The sequence below is a fragment of the Cricetulus griseus genome, chromosome 3 (assembly GCF_003668045.3).
Source record: "Cricetulus griseus strain 17A/GY chromosome 3, alternate assembly CriGri-PICRH-1.0, whole genome shotgun sequence".
Taxonomy (NCBI): domain Eukaryota; kingdom Metazoa; phylum Chordata; class Mammalia; order Rodentia; family Cricetidae; genus Cricetulus; species Cricetulus griseus.
This window is the reverse complement of record NC_048596.1, coordinates 135,891,537-135,913,801: the sequence shown is the minus strand read 5'-3', so window position 1 is coordinate 135,913,801 and position 22,265 is coordinate 135,891,537. Positions and strand designations below refer to the sequence as shown.

General features: G+C 38.7%; 1 long non-coding RNA gene across 1 annotated transcript in view; it reads right to left on the bottom strand.

The window, feature by feature from the left end:
* The window catches only part of LOC103163195, a 202,762-nt gene that overhangs the window by 162,223 nt on the left and 18,274 nt on the right, over nucleotides 1–22,265 (bottom strand). The window contains exons 4-6 of the long non-coding RNA XR_004769177.1: nucleotides 10,147–10,236; nucleotides 483–673; nucleotides 296–387 (exon numbers count right to left, since the gene is read on the bottom strand). This is a non-coding gene — a long non-coding RNA (uncharacterized LOC103163195). The remainder of the gene's footprint in view (nucleotides 1–295; nucleotides 388–482; nucleotides 674–10,146; nucleotides 10,237–22,265) is intronic.

Sequence of the window (22,265 nt, the reverse complement as noted above, 5' to 3'; positions counted from 1 at the left end):
GTGAACCCTATTTTAATGGGTTAAATTATTTTTCTCTATGAGGTCCCATTTCCCAGGAATAAGCTAAGAGAATCAGGTAGCATAATCAGTGTGTTTCTTGAAGAAAAATGATTAAATAAAATTTCAGAAATTTAACAACATTAATTCATCTATTAGTGATGAAAGTTGCTATTGTATTATTGTAATTACTACTGTAATAACAAAAGCTTACAAGATAACAAAAGCTTATAATTTCATGTTGTATATTCATGTGAAAAACCCTTAACTTTATCATTAAAAAACGGAGTACACTCACCCTTCAGGTATCTATTCCCCTGTCATTCACAATGTCCTCAGTATGGTCCATCTAGATATCCACATGGAGAAAATTTCCCTCCTGATCAGATTCTAGGAAATCACAGATGCAACAATTAAGTAGCACTGCTGAGCCTTTCTCATCTAATAATCTCCATAAATATTCACAATAACTGCCATTCACTTACAGGGTGATATTGTTAAATGAGACTGACAGCAAATGTTATAGCTCCAAGCTCTCAGAATGTCTCATGGTGACCGGTGAGAACTGACCCTGGTGTAGTAATTCTTCACAGGTACAACAGCAGTCTCATGTTTCTGCCTGATTCTGAAAGCTGGGGGGAACCATCCTTTTTGCAACTGAAGCAGGACTCCAAACCTGCATCAGGAATAATCAATTTTAGAGCAGAAGCACTGATCTCAGAAGCAGAATCAAATTCCAAGCAGACATAACAGGAGCAGGTGACTCTGACTGTGGAAAATCCCAGCAAAACCCTGCCCATCTTGGGTGTCTTGTGTCTTTGTCTCCTGCAGGTCTGGGGAGCAGTCCCAATTCTCTAATGAGAAACATTGCAGTCAAGCCCCTGGCTAGAGCCTGAAACCAGCTGAGAGCTGGACTCCTGCCAGGAGCCTGACCTGCAAAAAGTCTATGTGAATGAACTCATATTAAATTTGCTTGCTTTGATTGGTTTTCTGTGTGCACGGTAATAAAGAACCGATTAAGGACCAATCATAAGAGAGATGTCAAACCTAGGAATGGAAAGCAAAGCCTGCTGTTGCCTGGGAGATCTCAATAGAAGCTGCTGCTCCTTCTCCTCCCCCCTCCCTGCCTTGCCTGGGTGATGCAGCAGACATGGGGGGAAGGGGAAGGAGAGAGACAGAACAAATATTTATCTTTCCACTGAGTTATGGTTCTGAAATTTGACAAAAGAATAAACCCGCCAGTGATGCCTGGAAACTCAAGTCTGGATCTGGCAATTCATAGGCATTAGTCCTGGCTCTATACAAAAGTAAGCCTCCATTTCTGTCTGGTGACTCTCATTGTGAATGTGGACTGTCAAATGGAGCTGCTGCTGACTCTTCCCAATCCTTCTGTGCCAGTTTCTGAAAGCAATGTGATTTTATAATCTATTGCACTGAATCACCGTTTATGTTTGTTGCAGTCCACAAAAGTCAAGGCTTGAATTGTCTAAAGAAAAGGTTTATTCTACTCCTGATTGAGATGTATACAGAATTAACAGTGAGTGTATTAAGATATCATACTGGTAAAGAAAGAATTTAAGAGGAATTCATTTTAGAAAGGAAATAGGAAATGTAAGCATATTTTTACCATTTCAGTACAGCGATACACTGTGTGAATGCTTGTAGTGAATGGAGAATGTCTAAATTGTTTTTTTTTTTTGGGGGGGTATCACTCACCTTTTCAAAATATTTTATTTAAAATTCATAAATATCTATAATATATTTGAAAAATCTAATGCCATACTCTATCCTAGAATTATTCCTCTGAATTCAGTATTAGTATTTCATCAAAATTTATCATAATCTTTTGTATACTCATTGAGTACATATACTACTATTTGTGTTTCTGTTTGTTCTGTTTCCAAAAATGGACTGGCATCATCTACTGGGACATGGGCAGCCTCTCATGTAAAGTCTCCCTGAAGAAGTCTGACTGTAGCCCATCAAATGCCCAGTCTGTCTGATATGGATAATATTTCTTGAATCCTACGTATATCCATAATAATATTTAGCTGGCTTGATCCAAGATCCAGAATTGTACATGCAGTCCTAACTATTATGTGTTCAAATATCTTGTATGCAGCTGTGCTATCATGTCCAGAAAATACTGTTTTAATGCAGAGGTCTATTAATTCTGACTAATTTGACAATGATTCAAAGTGAATTGAATTTTACCATGTAGTCTGGACTAGATGGCCAACAAGATACATTAGTCTTATTGGTTCAAACCATCAAGACCATAAATTTCTTGTTCATACCACAATGACTGTTTTTTTTTTCCTTGGGTATGCTAAAAATAAAACCTAGGTGTTTATAACATCAGGTCACACATGATGCTGACTGAGCCTTCTCTGAGCTCTGCAGATTTTATATTAAAAGCAAAAATAATTGAATTAATATATTTCTGAGGTGACATTCCATGGAGCCTTCAGGTTTTTTTCTACTCCAAATCTGATACTGCCTATAACTTCCTACAAATTCCTAAAAGTTCCATTTAATTATCTGAATCCTCCTAAAGTTGGGAGTACAAAAAAGCACTGGAAAAATAGAGACGTCTAGGGCCTCTGTGACCAACAACTACTGTGGAAGTAACTCACTCTTAACATTGTCATTGGTAATTAGCAATATTAGAACTAAAACAAGGACTTACCATTTGTGGGCAGTTTAACACTTATAGCGAAATTCTATTGTAACTTTTCCATTAGCCTTGGTAAAAGTCACTTGTACTTTATCCATAACTACAGTTCACAAAGATTCTCCAGCAACCTGTTTCCTTTCATCTTTGTGAAATAAATCTCCATGCTTGCCTCTTCAGGTGCACTCACTTATCTCTTTTTTATTTCTTTTTTTTTTAATTAGTTCAAATTAGGAACAAGCTTGTTTCACTTGTCAATAGCTTCTCCTTCTCCCTCTCCCTCTCCCTCTCCCTCTGCCTCTCCTTTCCCCTAACCCCTACCTATTCCCCACCCCATCCACTCTCCACTCCCCAGAAAGGGTAGAGCCCTCGACAGGAGTTCTGCAAAGTCCACCACATCATCCTGGGGCGGGCCTAGCCCATCCCCCATGTATCCAGGCCAAGAGTGCATCCCTTCACCTGGGATGGGCTCTCAAAATAACTTCTTACACCAGGGAAAAATACTAATCCACTACCAGGGGCCCCTAGAGTGCAGACACATCCATGTTCAGGGGTCTGGATCAGTCATGTACTAGCCTCCCAGACAGCTGTCTGGGGTCCATGTGTTCCGCCTTATACAGGCCAGCTGTTTCTGTGACTTTCACCAGCTTGGTACCCACCCCTTTGATCTTTATTCCACCCTCTCTGCAACTAGGTTCAAAAGTTCAGTTCAGTGTATATGTGTGGGTATCTGCCTCTGCTTCCATCAGCCACTGGATGAGGGCTCTAGGATGACATAAAAAGTAGTCATCAGTTTCATTATAGGGGGAGTGCATTTAGGTTATCTCTTCACCATTGCCTAGATTGTCAGTTAGTGTCATCCTAGTAGGTCTCTGGAAATCTCCCTAGTTCCAGAACTCTCTTTGGACCTATAATGGCTCCCTCTGATATGGTATATCTCATCCTGCTCTCCTCTACTCTTCCCCCAGCTCAATATTTCTGCTCCTCCCTTTCCTCCTCTCCTCTTCTCCTCCTCTCATTCTGGCAGCTCCGTCTCCCCTACTCTCAAGCTCCCAATTAGCTCAGGAGTTCCTGCCCCTTCCCGTTTCTGGGGTCCATGCATTTTTCCTTTAGAGTCCTTCTTGTTTGTCTGTTTCCTAGTTTCTTTGATGAAGAGGATTATAGGCTGGTAATACTTTGTTCTGTGTCTAAAATTCATATATGTGTAAGTCCATACCATGTTTGTCTTTTTGTGAGTGGGTTACCTCACTCAGGATGGTTTCTTCTAGTGCCATCCATTTGCCTGCGAATTTCAAGATTCCATTGCTTTTATCTGATGAGTAGTACTCTCTTGTATAAATCTACCACATTTTCTCTATCCATTCTTCAGTTGAGGGGCATCTAGGTTGCTTCCCGATTCAGGCTATTACAAACAATGCTGCTATGAACATGGTTGAACATATGCCCTTGTTGTATGGATGTGCATTATTTGGGTATATGCCCAAGAGAGGAATTGCTGGATATTGAGGTAGACTGATTCCCATTTTTCAGAGCAACTGCCATACTGATTTCCAAAGGGATTGTACAAGATCGCACTCCCACCAGCAATGGAGGAGTGTTCCTTTTCCTCCACATCCTCTCCAGCATAGATTGTCATTGATGTTTTTTATTTTAGCCATTCTGAGAAGTGTGAGGTGGTATCTCAGGGTTGTTTTGAGTTGCATTTCTCTGATGGCCAAGGAAGTCTCCCAATCGTCAAAACAGTCAAAGATCAGCATTATAATATTTATTGAGAAAAAATACTTCGTAGAAAATATTGGCAGAAAACATGAGGCAAATTCTTCAGATACAATATCATATGTGGTAATAAGACTACAGATAGTCTTGGTGAAACTCTTGGGCCATGCAATGCCCATCATTATCTGTTCTCCAGCCAGTGCCGGGCTGTCTCAGGTGATTAAAACTAAAGAGATACTAAGGACAAATATAAGCATGGTCTAACAGCATCATCTCCATTAACATCAAGGAATATCAAGGAATGTTACACTAGCATGGATAGAAGCTAATAAAATAGTTGGCTATCTACGATCCTTAGTCATTTCCTCTGAGACATTCCACTTCCATGCTTGGAACACTTTCAGCTTTTTTCTACCTTTAACCAATTTGGTGAAGCTGGTTCTGCTACTTGACCAGGACAGAAGAAAAAGACAATGATTCCCTGATCTCCCTTGCTGAACGTGTTGCTCAGTTTGGGTTCCTGGGTCATCAGAGAGGCTCAAGGTTGTCATTGTTGCTGTGGTAACAACTGTTGTCTCTCAATGCAATGTAACTGGCTGCGGGAGAAAGCCTGGACTTTATAAAAATACTTCCCCACTGTTATAACTTTCTACAGAGGATAGAGGTAAACTTATAAATCAGGAAGGACAATTTCCCACATCACATCAGGAATTAGCTTTGGTCTTCATCTGTGATTTCTAATAGGGCTTTAAACCTCCTAATTCATTATAAGAGAATTTTGTTGAATTTCAATTTTTTTCTACTTCAGGAACTCAAGCTCAACCCAAGTCTTGCCATATTTGCCTCCCAGTACACAGCATAGTCCTCTTCTTCCATCTTTCCATTCATTTTCCTATCTTCTCCATATGTAATCCCACTTTATGGACACTCATTACATGCTGATCTGTATCAACTGGAAATGCAAGGGACTTTCAAGCTCTTTAAGAACCTGCTTAACAAAGGGCTCAGTGAAGCATGTAAATGTCCATGACAGTCTCAAAATCATTATTGTGAACACGGTACTATCAGCCCCAATCAACTGGGCAACATACTTAGTATTGCATCCCTCAGAATTAATTGGCTCAATAATGTGTGCCACAATTCAAACTGTCCTCTAGCTTCCAATTTCCATAGGGTCTTCTCTGTTAATGGACAAGTATTCCTAATGGCTGATGTGAGACTGATACCATTTGTGCTATGTCAGTCAGATGTCTCAAGGGAGGAAAAATAGTTACATTGCTCAGTTTCTCTGCTTCCACATCCATGAGACTAATCTTGTTACCCCCATTATATAATGTTTATATACCTGTAAGTCTTTGAGTGTCATTTTCTTGTTTAAACATTTTTTTCTTAGCCCAAGCCTTTACTATGTTGAATTTTCTTTGTTTACCATTGCCTTACAAATCTAATCATATGGAAGACTAAAGTCTAAATGCTATACCACAGATTTTCATTTTTTCTGTATCAAAGGCAGGACTCAAATGTTATCTGTTTGTTTTTTGTTTATATTTTTGGTTGTGAGCCTAGCATTTAACGGCTGAGCTATGCATCCTAATTACAACATGACTCTTCCCAATGGCGTTCAGGATTTGGGATGCTTGGTAGTGATCTACATCACTGCTCTAATCTGTATCCCCTTCCCCTAATGTATGTGGGGGTTCCTAATTACCTAATTTCCATATCCCTATCTAATATTATCCCTAGTGTGGGAATGGAATTTGGGTTCCCATTTCATATAGAAGGATACTCCATCAGCCTAGACACACAGCGGAGGGGCTAGGCCCTATCCCAAAGGATATGACAGACACTGAAGATCCCCCATAGAAGGCCTCATTCTCCCTGATGAGCAGAAATGTTATTAGATAGGTAGAATGTTACTGGGGGTAGGGGAGGTAGAGGGAACAGGGAGTGACGTATAAAACATTCTTGTTTCTAATTTAAATAAAGGAATTAATAAAATAAGTATACATAGACTTGTGAGAGAAAAGAAACAGGATAAAATGAATGAAAAGGAAGGAAAGAAGGAAGGAAGGAAAGGAAGGAAGGAAGGAAGGAAGGAAGGAAGGAAGGAAGGAAGGAAGGAAGGAGGGAAGGAAGGAATAAAGAAAGAAAGAAAGAAAGAAAGAAAGAAAGAAAGAAAGAAAGAAAGAAAGAAAGAAAGAAAGAGCGGTGGTGGTGTATGCCTTTAATCCCAGCACTCAGAAGGGAGAGGCAAGCAGATCTCTGTGAAAAGATAAGTTACATATAAGACCTTAGGCTCAGAAAGATAGGATAGATTATAGATTATTTTCTTTAAACCTTGCTAAATGTTAATGGAGTAAATATTATAACTATAGATGTCACTTGATAACTGTATGGGGAAATGCTGACCATGCACATTTGGGGTTGGCACAGGCATGGTCAGATTGATATAGCAAGGCTTTAAATATCAGAGACAAATGCATGTGGTCCTATTTTCCCTCTCCCTTGAACAAACAAGCAGGCATCTGGTGTAAAACTGGTCCCTGGCTCCATTTCATGAGTACTTTCTTAATAAACTATCTGTGATCAATCTAATTCTGATTCCACATTACATTCTGCATTAGATAACTGTTTGGTTATATATTTTACCATGGTAATGTTACGTTCTGCATTAGATAACTGTTTGGTTATATATTTTACCATGGTAATGTTAAAAGCCTTTTTTAAATTTAGACAGAAAAGAGGAAATGATGGGAGAAGTACTTCTGTGTATATGTTTGTCTTAATAATAAAGCACTGTTGGCCAATAAGGAAGCAAGATAGGCAGGACAAGGAGAGAAGGACAATTCTGGGAAATGTAGTAAAGAGAGGTTGCCATGTGATCCCAGGAAAAGAGGATGCACATGTCCAGCATTCTACATAAGATATGTCCTTATAAAATATATAGATTAATAGTTATGGTTGATACTTAAGACTGAGCTAGCAAATAAGAAATCTTAATCATTGTCCAGCAGCATTGCAACTAATATAGGACTCTGTGTGTTATTTGAGGGGCCTGACGTGGGTGGCTGGCAAAAAGATTTAACCTTACAGTGGTGCCTTAATGAACATGCAACTGCATCATAGCTATTTACAAGAAAGCATTCATTTTTGGTCCTTCTGAGAATGACTGTTTACTGACAAATGTAGCATGCTGCTTTTTTTTTTTCTTTGTAATCTTCCAGTATCAGATTCCCCAAATATTGTGATTATATTCACGATGTATCACACTGTATCAAACCTTTTTGTCTGTTCGAGTTTCTCATACAAGCCCACTAGGGGTAAATATAGAAGTGGTGGTTTCTACCTTTACCCTGATCAAGCAACACTCTAATACTCCCTTTTAGCATGGAGTATACTACAATATCGTATTGTTGAAGGGATAACTTAAGATTTGTTTTAGGAACTAAACATTCAAAATGCATGTATATTCTTATCTCTGTCTTCTTCCCTCTTTCTTTGGCTCTGCGGAACACACGACACACGTGTACACATGCGTACACACACACACACACACACACACACACACACACACACACACACACACACACACACACTTTTTTTGGTTTCACAAAACTAACCAAGAACCCATCTCAAATTGACAACTCTCAAAGGGAAAAAAAAATTACTCAACAGCAGGCCCATGCCCAGCCGTATACTTCCAATTAGAAAAGAACCTAGCTATAATTTTGGAGATTTTTCAGGATATTTTTTGCTTATCTTGCAGGTATGTTGTTTGTATTATACTTTCAGAATTGATGATTTTATTGGTATTTATTTTCATTTTTTGTTTTTTTGAGACAGAGTTTCTCTGTGTAGCTTTGGAGCCTATCCTGGCACTCGATCTGGAGACCAGGCTGGCCTCCAACTCACAGAGATTCTCCTGCCTCTGCCTCCCAAGTGCTGGGATTAAAGGCATGCGCCACCAACGCCCAGCAGTATTTTTTTTTCAGTACAGTGTACTCCTGCAAAAAAAGCTGAGCACAGTGCCACATACTGTTTTTTTCTCCTTTTTTATTAGAAAGAAAATTATCTTACATGACAATTCCAGGGCCCTCTCACACCCCTCCTCCCCTGCCCCCCCCCAATAACGCCCTACCTATCCCATACCCTTTCTGCTCCCCAAGGAGGGTGAGGCCTTCCATAGGGGTCTTCAAATCTGTCATATTCTTTGGAATAGGGCCTAGGCCAACCCCCTTGTGTCTAGGCTCAGGGAGTATCCCTCCATGTGGGATGGGCTCCCAAAGTCCATTCCTATAGTAGTGATAAGTACTTATCCACTACAAAAGGCCCCATAGATTTCCAATGTCTCCTCACTGACACCCATATTCAGGGGGTCTGGGTCAGTACAATGTTGGTTTCCCAGCTATTAGTCTGGGGACCAAGAGTTCTCCCTTGTTCAGGAAAGCTGATTCTGTGGGTTTCACCAGCCTGGTATGGACCCCTTTGCTCATTAGTCCTCCTTCTCTTCATCTGGATTTCAGTTCAGTTCCAGGTTTAGGTGTGGGTGTCTGCTTCTACTTCCACCACCTGCTGCATGAAGGCTATACAATGTCATATGAATTAGTCATCAATCTCAATATCAGCAGAGGACATTTAAGGTAGCCTCTTAAATGTTAGTTGATGTTAGTTGTTAGTTGATGCCATCTTTGTAGCTCTCCAGACATTTCCCTAGTGCCTGATTTCTCTTTGAACTTATAATATCTCCCCCAACCCCATAACCGACCGAGGGCTGATCTCTAAAATTTACAAAGAACTCAAAAAAGCTAGTCTCAGAAACACCAAATAATCCAATTAAAAAGTGGGGTACAGAACTAAATAGACAATCCTCAATAGAGGAATCTAAAATAGCTGAAAGACACATAAGAAATTGTTCAACACCCTTTGCCATCAGGAAAATATAAATCAAAACAATTCCAAGATACCATCTTATACCTGTCAGAATGGCTAAAATCAAAAGCACCAATGACAGTTTATGCTGGAAAGGTTGTGGAGAAAGGGGACCGAACACTCCTCCACTGCTCGTGGGAGTGACAACTAGTACAGCCACTTTGGCAACCTGTATGGCAATTCCTCAGGAAAATGGAAATCAGTCTACCATAAGATTCAGCAATTATGGGACAGGGAGGTTGAGTTGGGGGAAGAACAGAAGAGAGCAAGGTAAGAGATAGTATAATAGAGAGACACATGTTATAAGTTCATTGTATATTTTGGAAATCAACCCTCTGTCAGATGTAGGGTTGGTGAAGATATTTTCCCATTCTGTAGGCTGCCATTTTGTCTTGTTGACTGTGTCCTTTGCCTTACAGAAGCTTTTCAGTTTCAGAAGATCTCATTTATTGATTGTGAATCTCAATGTTTGTGCTAGTGGTATTATGTTCAGGATGTGGTCTCTTGTACCAATTTGTTCAAGCATACCTGCCATTCTCTCTACTAAGAGGTTCAGTATGGCTGGATTTATGTTGACTTCTTTGATTCATTTGGATTTAAGTTTTGTGCATGGTGATATATAAATATCTATCTGCAATCTTCTACATGTCCTCATCCAGTTATGCCAGCACCATTTGTTGAAGATGCTTCCTGTTTTTCATTGTATAATTTTACCTTCAGACTTGTTTCCTAGGCAACATACAAGGGGAGTATTCCATATCTTTCTGCCTAGAGGAAAGTCCACGGGACCATGGGAAGAGAGTGCTATGTGCACAGGTGCCTAGACTTACCCTGGAAGTCACTGTTAATCTGCCCAGAAAGGATCCCTCTGAGGACGCATGTTTTTCAATTGACCTTCCCATCTCTCTGTTGAGGACAGCCTGTGTAAAAAGAACATTAAATGCCCAGCACAGTTAATCCCTTCTCAATATGTAACACAAACCTGTCACTGATAAGCCATGTATACATCCCTGTTAATTCCTCAGATCATGTATTAACGTCAAAATTGCATTATATAAAATCTCATATTTATTTATTTATTAGAAAGAAGATAATTTATGTTAATCAAAGGTCCCTCTCATTCCCCTCCTCCCCTGCCCTCCCAACTAATACCCTACCTATCCCAAAGGCACAGAATTTAAACATTCAAACATTTAGAAAAATCAGCCTCTTTAATATATCGAATTATTTTATAAGCCCAAATTATTTAAAAACCCAATGTCTCTGAACTGTTGGGTATAAAATGAAAAGATGATTTAAAACTTTCTTAGCTGTAGCACAGTAACAATCAAATCAAAATCAAAATAAACTCCAACTGTGTAAAATACTTATTATTCATTATGTAGAATCGAATCACAACCTTCTGTGCTCTTCCAAAGCCTTTTATTACTTCCATGTTGGCACCCTCTGCAGATTATCTCCTAGGTATAGGACAGCTTGACTTTGCACATGTTGTTTTCTATTTTGATGTTGTAGTTTTTATGTTTTTTCTTATATGGATTATTTTTTTAAAGTTTAATGATAGTGTTCTCTTTAAGTGTTTATAGAGACCATGTAATAATAAGCTTGCTGATATTTTGAGGAGCCAAGAATAATTTCACTGTTACTGTGTGTTCTATTACCACTCATATAGCAGAATTATATCACTTTGTACTTTGCCAATGATAGAGTTGGATTCAAATCTCCAGTTGTGGATATACAGAAATTCCAAGTTTGTGTCAGTCATGTACTAAAGACTGTGCTGCACAGGAGTATGAAAATCATAAGACAAAAATGTATGAGAAGAGAGAAGATAGTTCATTTCCAAGAGAAAGTTTCAGCCATCAATTAAAAGTCTACAATACATTGTGGGAACATACTGATTTCCATGGGTACCCACACCATCAGGGTTACTACTTCAATATACATAACTATGATGCATTTCTACCTTATTCACATATTCAGTTAGAAAATTAGCTCCTGTGGCCTAGAGCCTGGATGAAGAGTGACAGCTAGCCTATTCCACATGGCTCAATTCTTGAATCAAGGAAGAAAATATTTAGGGTTTTTACTTTGCACATTTGGAACTTGAGAGACTTTCCAAACCATTTCATCTTATAAATGACTCTTGAAAAATAGAAAATCAAACTAAAAATCCACCTTGATTCATGGGGGTTTTCCTATTCATATGTTTTTATTGGCAATAATTCAACTTATACTTCTACATCTTGACTTCAATAGCTATATTTCAAATCAACAGTATAAGCAATGTGTATTTGCAAAGTCTTTACTAGTGTTCATAATATTTCTTAGAGATTTGCCTTTCAATGTGGGTCTTGAGTAATTCTAAACATTTTAGGAGGTCATACACTAAGAGTTATATGGTGGGAATTTATGAACAGTCAGTGTAGACAAAGGGATTTATTTCTTCAACATAAATATTGTCATTTAATGCCTTTTAGGAAATATTTACTATGAACAGGATGAAGAATTTGATGGATCACAATGAGGAAGTTAAATGAGGCAGAGCAAGCAGTGGAAGCATGGAATGTGAGCATAATGTAGTAATTTTCCAAAAAATGTAAGTTTATATTTAGATATATGTGGAAACAACATGAAATTGTGATATTACTTATTACAGAATTTATGGTTTTTATTCTACTATTAATCAGTGTATCTAATCAGAAGGGATTAGGTAAATTCTGTTATAATATTTCTATTTCACTGGGGCATTTTAAATCAATATAGACTAGAATATACTAGCTTGGGCCTATGCCTTTACCTATGAAATGCTAATGCATATACAGAAAAACACCTTGCAGAATAATAGGGTGGACAATTGTCAGTGATATATTTGGCAGAGTACCCATTTTTTCCTCAATAACAGATTGTATTTGTATATAACTAAATTTTGTAGGACCTATGTATTGATATTTTACTCACTATTACCATATCAATAGACTTACACTCCCTTGTCTCTCATACAATAAGGACATCAGTTCAGCTATGTTCATAACAGGGTTGTTTGTAATAGACAGCACCTGGAAGCAACCTAGATGCCCCTCAACCAAAGAATGGATGGACAAAATGTGCTACATGTACACAATGGAGTATTACTCACTGGGGGAAAAACAATGAAATCTTGAAAATTGTGAACAAATAGAAGTACCTGGAAGAAAGCATCCTGTGTTAGGTAACACAACCATATTAAGACAAGCAGTGTATGTGCTCACTCATATATGGATATAGACTTAGAGCAAAGGATGACCAGTCCACAATCCACACTACCAGAGAAAGTAGGAAACAAGGAGGACACCCAAGAGAAGATTGCATGCCCCCCCAAACAGGGAAGGGGCACAAGAACAAATTGAGCAAATTGGGAGCATGGGGAGAGAGAAGAGGGAGGTGGAAAGGGGAGAGGGGAAGGTGAAGAAGGGGGGAGAAGAGGAGAGAACAGAAGTACTGAGATAGGGGAGGAATAGAGGAGGGCAAGAAAGGAGATGCCTTGATAGAGGGAGACAGTACAGGTTTGGAGAGAGGTCTGGCACAGGGAAAATGTTAGGGTATCCACAGGGATGACTACAACTAAGAATCTAGGCAGTGGTGGAGAGGCTGCCTTTGATTCCCTTCCCCTAAAATGAGATTGATGACTATTTTGGTTGCCATTCCTAGAGCTTTCATGCAGTAGATGATGGAAGCCAAACAGAGACCCATAGCTAAACACTGAGCCATACTCCTGGAATGCAGTTGCTGAGAGGGAGGATGGATGAGCAAAGGAGCCAAGACTTTGCTGGAGACACCCTCTGAAACAGTTGACCTGAACAAGTGAGTGGACAGAGACCCTAGTCATAAATCTAGGTAACAAGCATTGGACCAACTAAGCCCTATGAATGTGGGTGTCAGTTAGGAGACCAGGGCAGTCTCTGGGACCTCTAACAGTGGAACCAGTATTTATCTCTAGAGCCCTAATGGACTTTGGGAACCCATTCAGTAGGGAGGGCCTCTGTTGCAGCTCAGATCCAAGAAGGAGGACCTAGGCCCTCCTCCAATTGATGTGGCAGGCTTTGATGATCCCGGGGAGTGGGTGTGGAACAGGTTGAGGGGGTTGGTGGGGAATGCGGTATGATGGGAAGGTGAGGGAAAGTGGGGATTGATATGTAAATAAGAGTGCTTCTAAAATAAAAAAAAGAAAAAGGAAAACATATTTCCATAGCATCCAGATGCAAGGTATTTCGTTAATTAATGATTATTGGATGATGGACCAACTTGCTATTGTTGGGGCCATCCATGGTCTGATGGAGAATCAAATGGACTATACATGGAAGGAGCTAGGGTGAAAGAAGGGTAGAAATGATCTAAGGCATTAATCGTGTATGAATATGTCCAACAATAGTGTAAAATGCCATATATACATATATATAATATATATATATATATATATATATATATATATATATATAAAGAATTTACCTTACAATGGGGAGCAGTCACCAAGGAAACATTTTAGGCCATCAAATAAATCTTCCAGTATCAGAAATGTGTTTTTTTAATTATTCAGTCATTCATTAATAGGATCACAAAAACTCCAAAATCATCACTGGCTTCAGCTAAGGTTATTGGTTATTCTCCACAACCTAATAATAAGGCCTATTCCTACAAATAGTACTACTTATGAAATCCTTACACGGCAAAATTGAGCTTGTGTAGAAGGTATTCTTTACACTACTGGAAGAGAAAAGAAATCATCAATAACACCCAGATACAAATGCTGAAAGTTCAGTGGCTATATGCCTACAGGATATATAGGTGCAATTATTGCACAAATGTTATTGGAGTAACAACTCATTTTTATGGCTTTGTGATGCAAATCCATAAAAAAAAATCACATACCTGACACTGTTAATGCCACTAAAAACCTAAGAAAAGATGGGACGGGGGACTATTGGAAAGCCTATTCATATTATTATGCTAAAGGTACCTATCAATAAAATCTCTCACATAGATGAGTGCATTTTCAACAGTCATTAGGAAAGCTTCTTCCAGTAGATGAGAAATAACAAAACTGGGGTTTCCAAAAATGAGAGACTTTGGAGCACTTGCTCCTAAACAACATGTCTGCACCAAAACTCCAATTCAAACCTCAAATATCTATGCAGAAAAGGAGGTAATAGCATTGTCAGTGTCGAAGATGGGGAATGATTCCACGGAAACAGTATCTTCTAGACAAAATAGGCCTGGTAACTCTGAACCCACAAAGATTGTTTCAGCAAATAAGTCTTGCATATGTTGTATTTCTTTTTTCAAAGCTCCATTGAAAAAGCATAGTATTTCTATTCATAAAAGAAAATGAAGCATTGCTTAGTCTAGAGGTATAATTGCACTGAACAGGAATAAGCTTGATTGTCTTCAGCTATATTAAAAGCCAGATATCATATATGAAATTCTAGTCAGAATATAAATCCATACAAATGTTTTTTGAAAAGGGTTTTCTCTCTTCAATTGTTTCCATTAGGAACTTGAACAAAACACAAAATTTGTCTTCATGAACCACACAAAAGCTTACTCTGACTCTCCCTTCTCGGTGCTTCTCCAGGATGCAATCTTTGCAGGTTGCTATAAATTACTTACATATACCAAGTACTTTCTAACTTTAAAAACATCTGGCTCCACCAAACAAAATGTTCAATAAAATTACTATATCTCCATGTCAATCTCAAGAATCTTGGTGAGTCTTCCGTCCCCCTCCTCCACTAGCCTGACCCCTACATAGGTGAGTGTACCCTCTGCTCCTGTCCTATTTGGACCCAATTTCCCATTCACTCCTGAAAAATCTGGACCTGTGCCTGCTTAGAGTGACCCCACGAAGGAAGGTAGGAGCCCCCTGAATCTGGAAATACCTCACTCTTCCTTCCCTTTTTGGAGGCCTGCCCCCTACTGAGTGAGGAGACTACCAGGAGAGACAAGACCATCCAGAGCTGCAGACCTTGAAGTCGTGGCCCACACACACCACCAGGTGACAAGGGGAGATAAAGACCCCACCAGCACCCACTGGAAGAAGACAAGAGAAGAAGACAGAATAAGAACAAACACAACAACAGAAAGACCAATATGACACCACCAGAATCAAGGGACTCTACAGCAGCAAGATCTGAAAAGCCCAACACAGAGGATGAAGAAGAGATGGACCTCAAAAATTATCTTAGGAAGATGATAGAGATATTTAAAGAGGAAACAAGAAAATCCCTTAAAGAAATAAAGAAAAAAATACAAGCAAAAAAATTACATGAAGTGTGGAAAAGACAAACCAAAAAGTTCAAGAAATAAAGAAATCTCTTAAAGAATCTAAAGAAAGCCAATAAAAAGCAAACAAACAAGAGAAGGAAGCACTCGAAACAGTTCAAAGCATGAAAGCTGAAATAAACAATAAAGGAAACACAGATGAGGTGATGCTGGAAATTGAAAGGCTGGATAAATGATCAGAAACTAAAGATGTTATTATAACCAATAGAATTCAAGAGATGGAAGAGAGAATCTCAGTTGTTGAAGACTTACTAGAGGATATAAAGTCATCGACCAAAGAAAATCTCAAGTCCAACAAATCCCTAACACAAAATATCCAGGAAATATGGGACACCATGAAAAGGCCAAACCTAAGAATAATAGGTATAGAAGAAGGTGAAGAAATACAGCTCAAAGGTATAGAAAACATATTCAAAAATCATAGAAGAAAACTTCCCCAACCTTCAGAAGGATATGCCTATGAAAGTACAAGAAGTTTACAGAACACCAAACAGACTGGACCACAAAACGTAGTCCCCTCAACACATAATAATCAAAACACCAAACCTACATAATAAAGAGAAAATATTAAGAGAAGCAAAGGATAAAGCCCAAGTAACATATAAAGGAAGACCTATCAGAATCATTCCTGACTTCTCAATGGAAAATTTGAAAGCCAAAAGGTCCTGGATAGATATCCCACAAACACTAATGGAGCATGGCTGCCAAGCCAGACTACTGTACCCAGCAAAACTTTCAATCACTATAGATGAAGAAAACAAGATATTCCATGGCAAAATGAGACTTAAACAATACATATCCAGAAATCCAGCACTACAGAAAGTTCTGGAAGGAAAACTCCAATCCAATAAAGATAATTACACTCACAAAAATATAGGCAATAGATAATCCAATTTTACCAAACACAAAAAGAAACAGGAGGGCGAAATCCACACACAATGACACTGCTAACAATAAATCCAAAACAAACCAGAACCAACAATCAATGGACATTTATATCCCTCAATGTCAATGGTGTTAAACTTCCCATAAAAAGATACAGGCTAACAGAATGGATACAAAAACCGAATCCATCCTTTTGTTGTATACAAGAAACACACCTCAACTTCAAAGACAGGATTTACCTCAGAGTAAAGGGTTGGGAAAAGATTCCCCAATGCAATGGGTCCAAGAAAAAAAAGCTGGTATAGCCATCCTAATATCTAACAAATTAGACCTCAAACTAAAATCAATCAAAAGAGATGAAGAAGAACATTTCATACTCATCACAGGAAAAGTCCATCAAGATGAAGTCTCAAACCTGAACATCTCTACCCCAAATATGAAGGCACCCACATTTGGAAAAGAAACCTCACTACAGCTCAAACCACACAAAAAAACCACACACACTTATAGTAGGAGACTTCAACATCCCACTCACACCACTAGACAGGAACACCAGGCAGAAACTTAACAAAGAAACAAAGGATATGAGAGAAGTTATGACCCAACTGGGTTTAACAGATATCGATGGAATATTCCATCCAAACACAAAAGAATATACCTTATTCTTAGTGACACATGGAACCTTCTCTAAAATTGACCACATAGTTGGCAACAAAGAAAACCTCCACATATACAAAAGAATTGGTATAACACCCTGTATCTTATCAGATCACCATGCTTTAAAGCTAGAATTCAACAGCAATACAAATTGTAGAAAACCCACAAACTCATGGAAATTCAATAACACCCAATTCCACTATTCCTGGATTGAGGAATGAATAAAAAGAAATTAAGGACTTCGTAGAATTTAATGAGAATGTAGACACAACATACCCAAACTCATGGGACACTCTGAAAGCAGTGCTAAGAGGAAAGATCATAGCACTAAATGCTCACATGAAGAAACTGGAGAATAGTCACAATAGAGAATTGAGAGAAAACTGAAATCTTTAGAGCAAAAAGAAGCAAACACAATATGGAGGAGTAGACAAGAACACATCAGAAATTCATCTGCTATGATCAATTAGGCTTCCTCCACAGGGATGCAAGGATGGTTCAACAAATGAAAAATCCATCAGTGTAATCCACCATATAATCAAACTGAAAAAGAAAAATCACATGATCATCTCACTAGATGCAGAACAGGCCTTTGACAACATCCAGCATCCCCTCATGATAAAGATCTTGGAGAGATCAGGAATAACAGGGACATATCTAAACATGATAAAAGCAATATACACCAAACCAAAAGCCAACATCCAACTAAATGGAGAGAAACTCAAGACAATTCCTCTAAAATCAGGTACAAGACAAAGCCGTCCACTCTTTCCATATCTCTTCAATATCGTATTTGAAGTGATAGCTAGAGCAATAAGACAAGTAAAGGAGATCAAAGGGATGCAAATTGGAAAGGAAGAAGTCAAACTTTTACTATTTGCAGATGATATCATAGTCTACATAAGTGACCCGAAAAACTCTACCAGGGAACTCCTACATCTGATAAACACCTTCAGGAAAAGGGGGGAGGGAGATGGCAGAATGAGAAGGGAAGAAGAGGGGGAATGCAGAGGACATGAGGAACAGGAAGGTTGAGTCAGGAGAAGAATAGAAGATACCAAGAATGGAGATACCATAATAAAGGGAGATATTTTAGGTTTACAGAGAAATCAGGCACTAGGGAAATGTCTGGTGATCTACAAAGATGACACCAGCTAACAATCTAAGCAACAGAGGAGAGGCTACCCTGATAGTGAGATTGATGACTCACTTATATGCCACCCAGTAGCCCTCATGCAACAGCTGGCAGAAGTAGAAGACAACACCCACAACTTATCACTGAACTGAACTGGAATCCAGATGCAGAGAAGGACAAGTGAAGAGCAAAGGTATCCAGACCAGGCTGGTGAAACCTACAGAAACAACTGACCTGAACATCAGGGAAATCTTGCTACCCAAACTGATAGCTGAGATATCAGCATGGGACTGATCCAGACCCTAGGAACATGGATTTCATTGAGGAAACCTTGGAAATCTGCAGGACCTCCTGTAGCTGTTCAGTACTTATCCCTAGCATAGGTGTGGACTTGGGGAGCCCATTCTACATAGAGGAATACTCCCTGAGCCAAGACACACAGGGGTGGGCCTAGGCCCTATTCCAAAGGATATGATAGACTCTGATGAAACATATGGAAGGCCTCACCATCCAGGGGGAGCAAAAAGGTTATGTGATAGGCCTGGTATTAGTTGGGGGTGCTGGTGGTAGGAAAGGTCGGGAGGGAGAAAGGAACTGAGATTGTCATATAAAACAATCTGGTTTCTAATTCAAATAAAAAAATCAGAAAGAAAAAATACAAAATGGAGGAACAGAAAAAAAAAGAAATTAAGGGGAGAACGGATGCCATTTATATAAGAACTCCAAAAATTAAAAAAAAATACCTTGTGTTTTAATTGTAGCAGTGATAAATAAAATTTGTGACATGGAAGAAGAAAATAAAATAAAAGGAGTTTTAAGTTTTGTGTTATGTTACAAAAAGGAAAATAACTGGGTTATATTTGATATAGTGGATAATCATGTAGGCTACACTAGCTTTCACTTTCAATATTAACATCGAATTAGAATCTGGGATATAAGGTTATTTTATGTACATGTGAAAGAGATTCCACTAATTAAAATCTCATTTAAATAATATTGTGGTATTATGTTAGTTTCTTATAAAATCAAGATAGTAAGAAAAAGTGTTTCACAGATATTTCTCCTCCTTTTTTTTTAAAGTTCATTCAAACATAGAAACTCCAGTAACTTTAGTGACTTTAGCAATTTTCCTCAAGTGTCCCACATTTTTCCCCATTCTATATATTACCAGAATAATACATTGCATTGAATTCCAGATGTGTAACTTTTTGCTGAGAAATAAGTTCTTCACAGTTCAAATCCATGCCTGTGCATTCATCATCATACAAATGATGATGAATTTCATAGTCAAGGCTGGGGAGAGTAATAAAGGTCCATCTCTTCTTTATCTCCTTTCAAGCTCATTTTTTATAGTTCAGTTTCATTTCCCAACCACGTAGGAAATGTTCCCCTCTGAATACTGAATTAAAAAAAAAAAAACATGTGTGCCACCACAACCGGGAATAACAGAAACATATCTAAACATGATAAAAGCAATATACACCAAACCAATAGCCAACATCAAACTAAATGGAGAGAAACTCAGAGAGTTTCCTCTAAAATCAGGAACAAGACAAGGCTGTCCAATCTCTCCAGATATCTTGAATATTGTACTTGAAGTTCTGGCTAGAACAATAAGATAAGAAAAGGGGATCAAAGGGATACAAATTGGAAAGGATGAAGTCAAACTTTCACTATTTTCAGACGACATGATAGTCTACATTAGTGACCTGAAAAATCTACCAGGGAACTCCTACGGCTGATAAACACCTTCAGCAAGGTAGCAGGATACAAAATTAACTCAAAAAAATCAGTAGCCCTACTATATACAGATGATAAATCCAATGAGAAAGAAATCAGGGAAACATCACATTTCACAATATCCACAAGCAACATAAAATATCTTGGGGTAACACTAACCAAAAAGGTGAAAGAATTTTGAGACTTTAAAGAAAGAAATTAAAGAAGATACCAGAAAATAGAAAGATGCCCCATGCTCTTGGATAGGTAGAATTAACATAGTAAAAATGGCAATCCTGCCAAAAGCAATTTACAGATTCAGTGCAATCCCCATCAAAATCCCAACACAGTTTTTCAAAGACTTTGAAAGAACAATACTCAACTTTATGTGGAAAAATAAAAAAAATAAAACAGGATAGCCAAAACAACTCTTTACAATAAAGGATCTTCTGGAGGCATCACCATCCCCTACTTCAAGCTCTACTATAGAGCCATAGTTCTGAAAACAGATTGGTATTGGCACAAAAATAGACAGATAGACCAATGGAATCAAATTGAAAACCCTAAAATTGACCCACGCACCTACGAATACCTTATTTTTGACAAAGGTGCTGAATCTATAAAATGAAAAAAGATAGTATCTTCAACAAATGGTGCTGGTACAATTGGATTTGACATGCAGAAAATTGCAGATAGATCCATACCTGTCACCATTCACAAAACTTAAGTACAAATGGATCAAAAATCTCAGCATAACTCCAGCCACACTGAATCTTCTAGAAGAGAAAGTGGGAATTACCCTTGAACAAATTGGCACAGGAGCCTGCTTCCTGAACATTACAACAGTAGCACAGACATTGAGGTCTGCAATTAATAAATGGGACCTCCTGAAACTGAGAAGCTTCTGCAAGGCAAAGGAAACAGTCAGTAGGACAAAATGACCACCCATAGAATGGGAAAAGATCTTCACCAATCCCACATCTGACAGAGGACTTATTTCAAAAATATATAAGGAGCTCAAGAAGCTAGCCACCAAAACACCAAACAATGAAATTAAAAAGTGGGGTGCAGAACTAAATAGAGAATTCTCAACAGAGGAATCTGAAATGGCTGAAAGACACTTAAGAAAGTGCTCAAAATCCTTGGCCATCAGAGAAATGCAACTCAAAACAACTCTGAGATACCACCTCACACCTGTCAGAATGGCTAAAATCAAAAATACCAATGACAATCTATGCTGGAGAGGATGTGGAGGAAAAGGAACACTCCTCCATTGCTGGTAGGAGTGCAAACTTGTAAGACCACTCTGGAAATCAGTATGGTGGTTGCTCAGAAAAATGGCAATCAGTCTACCTCAAGATCCAGCCATTCCTCTCTTGGGTATATACCCAAATAGGGCATGTACCTACAACAAGGACATATATTCAACCATGTTCATAGCAGCATTGTTTGTAATAGCCAGAACCTGGAAGCAAACTAGATGCCCTTCGACTGAAGAATGGATTCAGAAAATGTGGTACATTTATACAATGGAGTACTACTCAGCAGAAAAAAGCAAGGAATCTTGAAATTCACAGGCAAATGAATGGAACTAGAAGAAACCATCCTGAGTGAGGTAACCCAGTCACACAAAGACAAACATGGTATGTACTCACTCATATATGAATTTTAGACCTGGGGCAAAGGTTTACCAGCCTATAATTCTCGTCATCAAAGAAACTAGGAAACATGAAGGACTCTAAGGGATAAATGGTCCCTAGGAATGGAAGTGGCATGAAATCCTGAACTAATTGGGAGCATGAGGGTAGGAGGCAGGGAGCTGCTACAATAAGAGCAAGAGAAGAGGAGTAGAGGAGAAGAAATGGAGGGGCAGAAATATTGAGTTGGGGGAAGAATAGAGGAGAGAGAGCAGGATGAGAGATACCATATCAGAGGGAGCCACTATAGATCTGAGAAGAGAACTGGAACCAGGGAGATCTCCAGAGACCTACAAGGATGACAGGATCTGACAATCCAGGCAATGGTGGAGAGGATAACCTAAAAGCCATTCCCCTAAAATGAGATTGATGACTTCTCTTTATGCCATCCTAGAGCCTTCATCCAGTGGCTGATGGAAGCAGAGACAGACATCCACAGATATACACTGAGCTGAAATGCGGAATTTAGTTGAAGAGAGGGAGGAATGAAGATCGAAGGGGTCTGTACCAGGTTGGTGAAACCAACAGGACCAGTTGG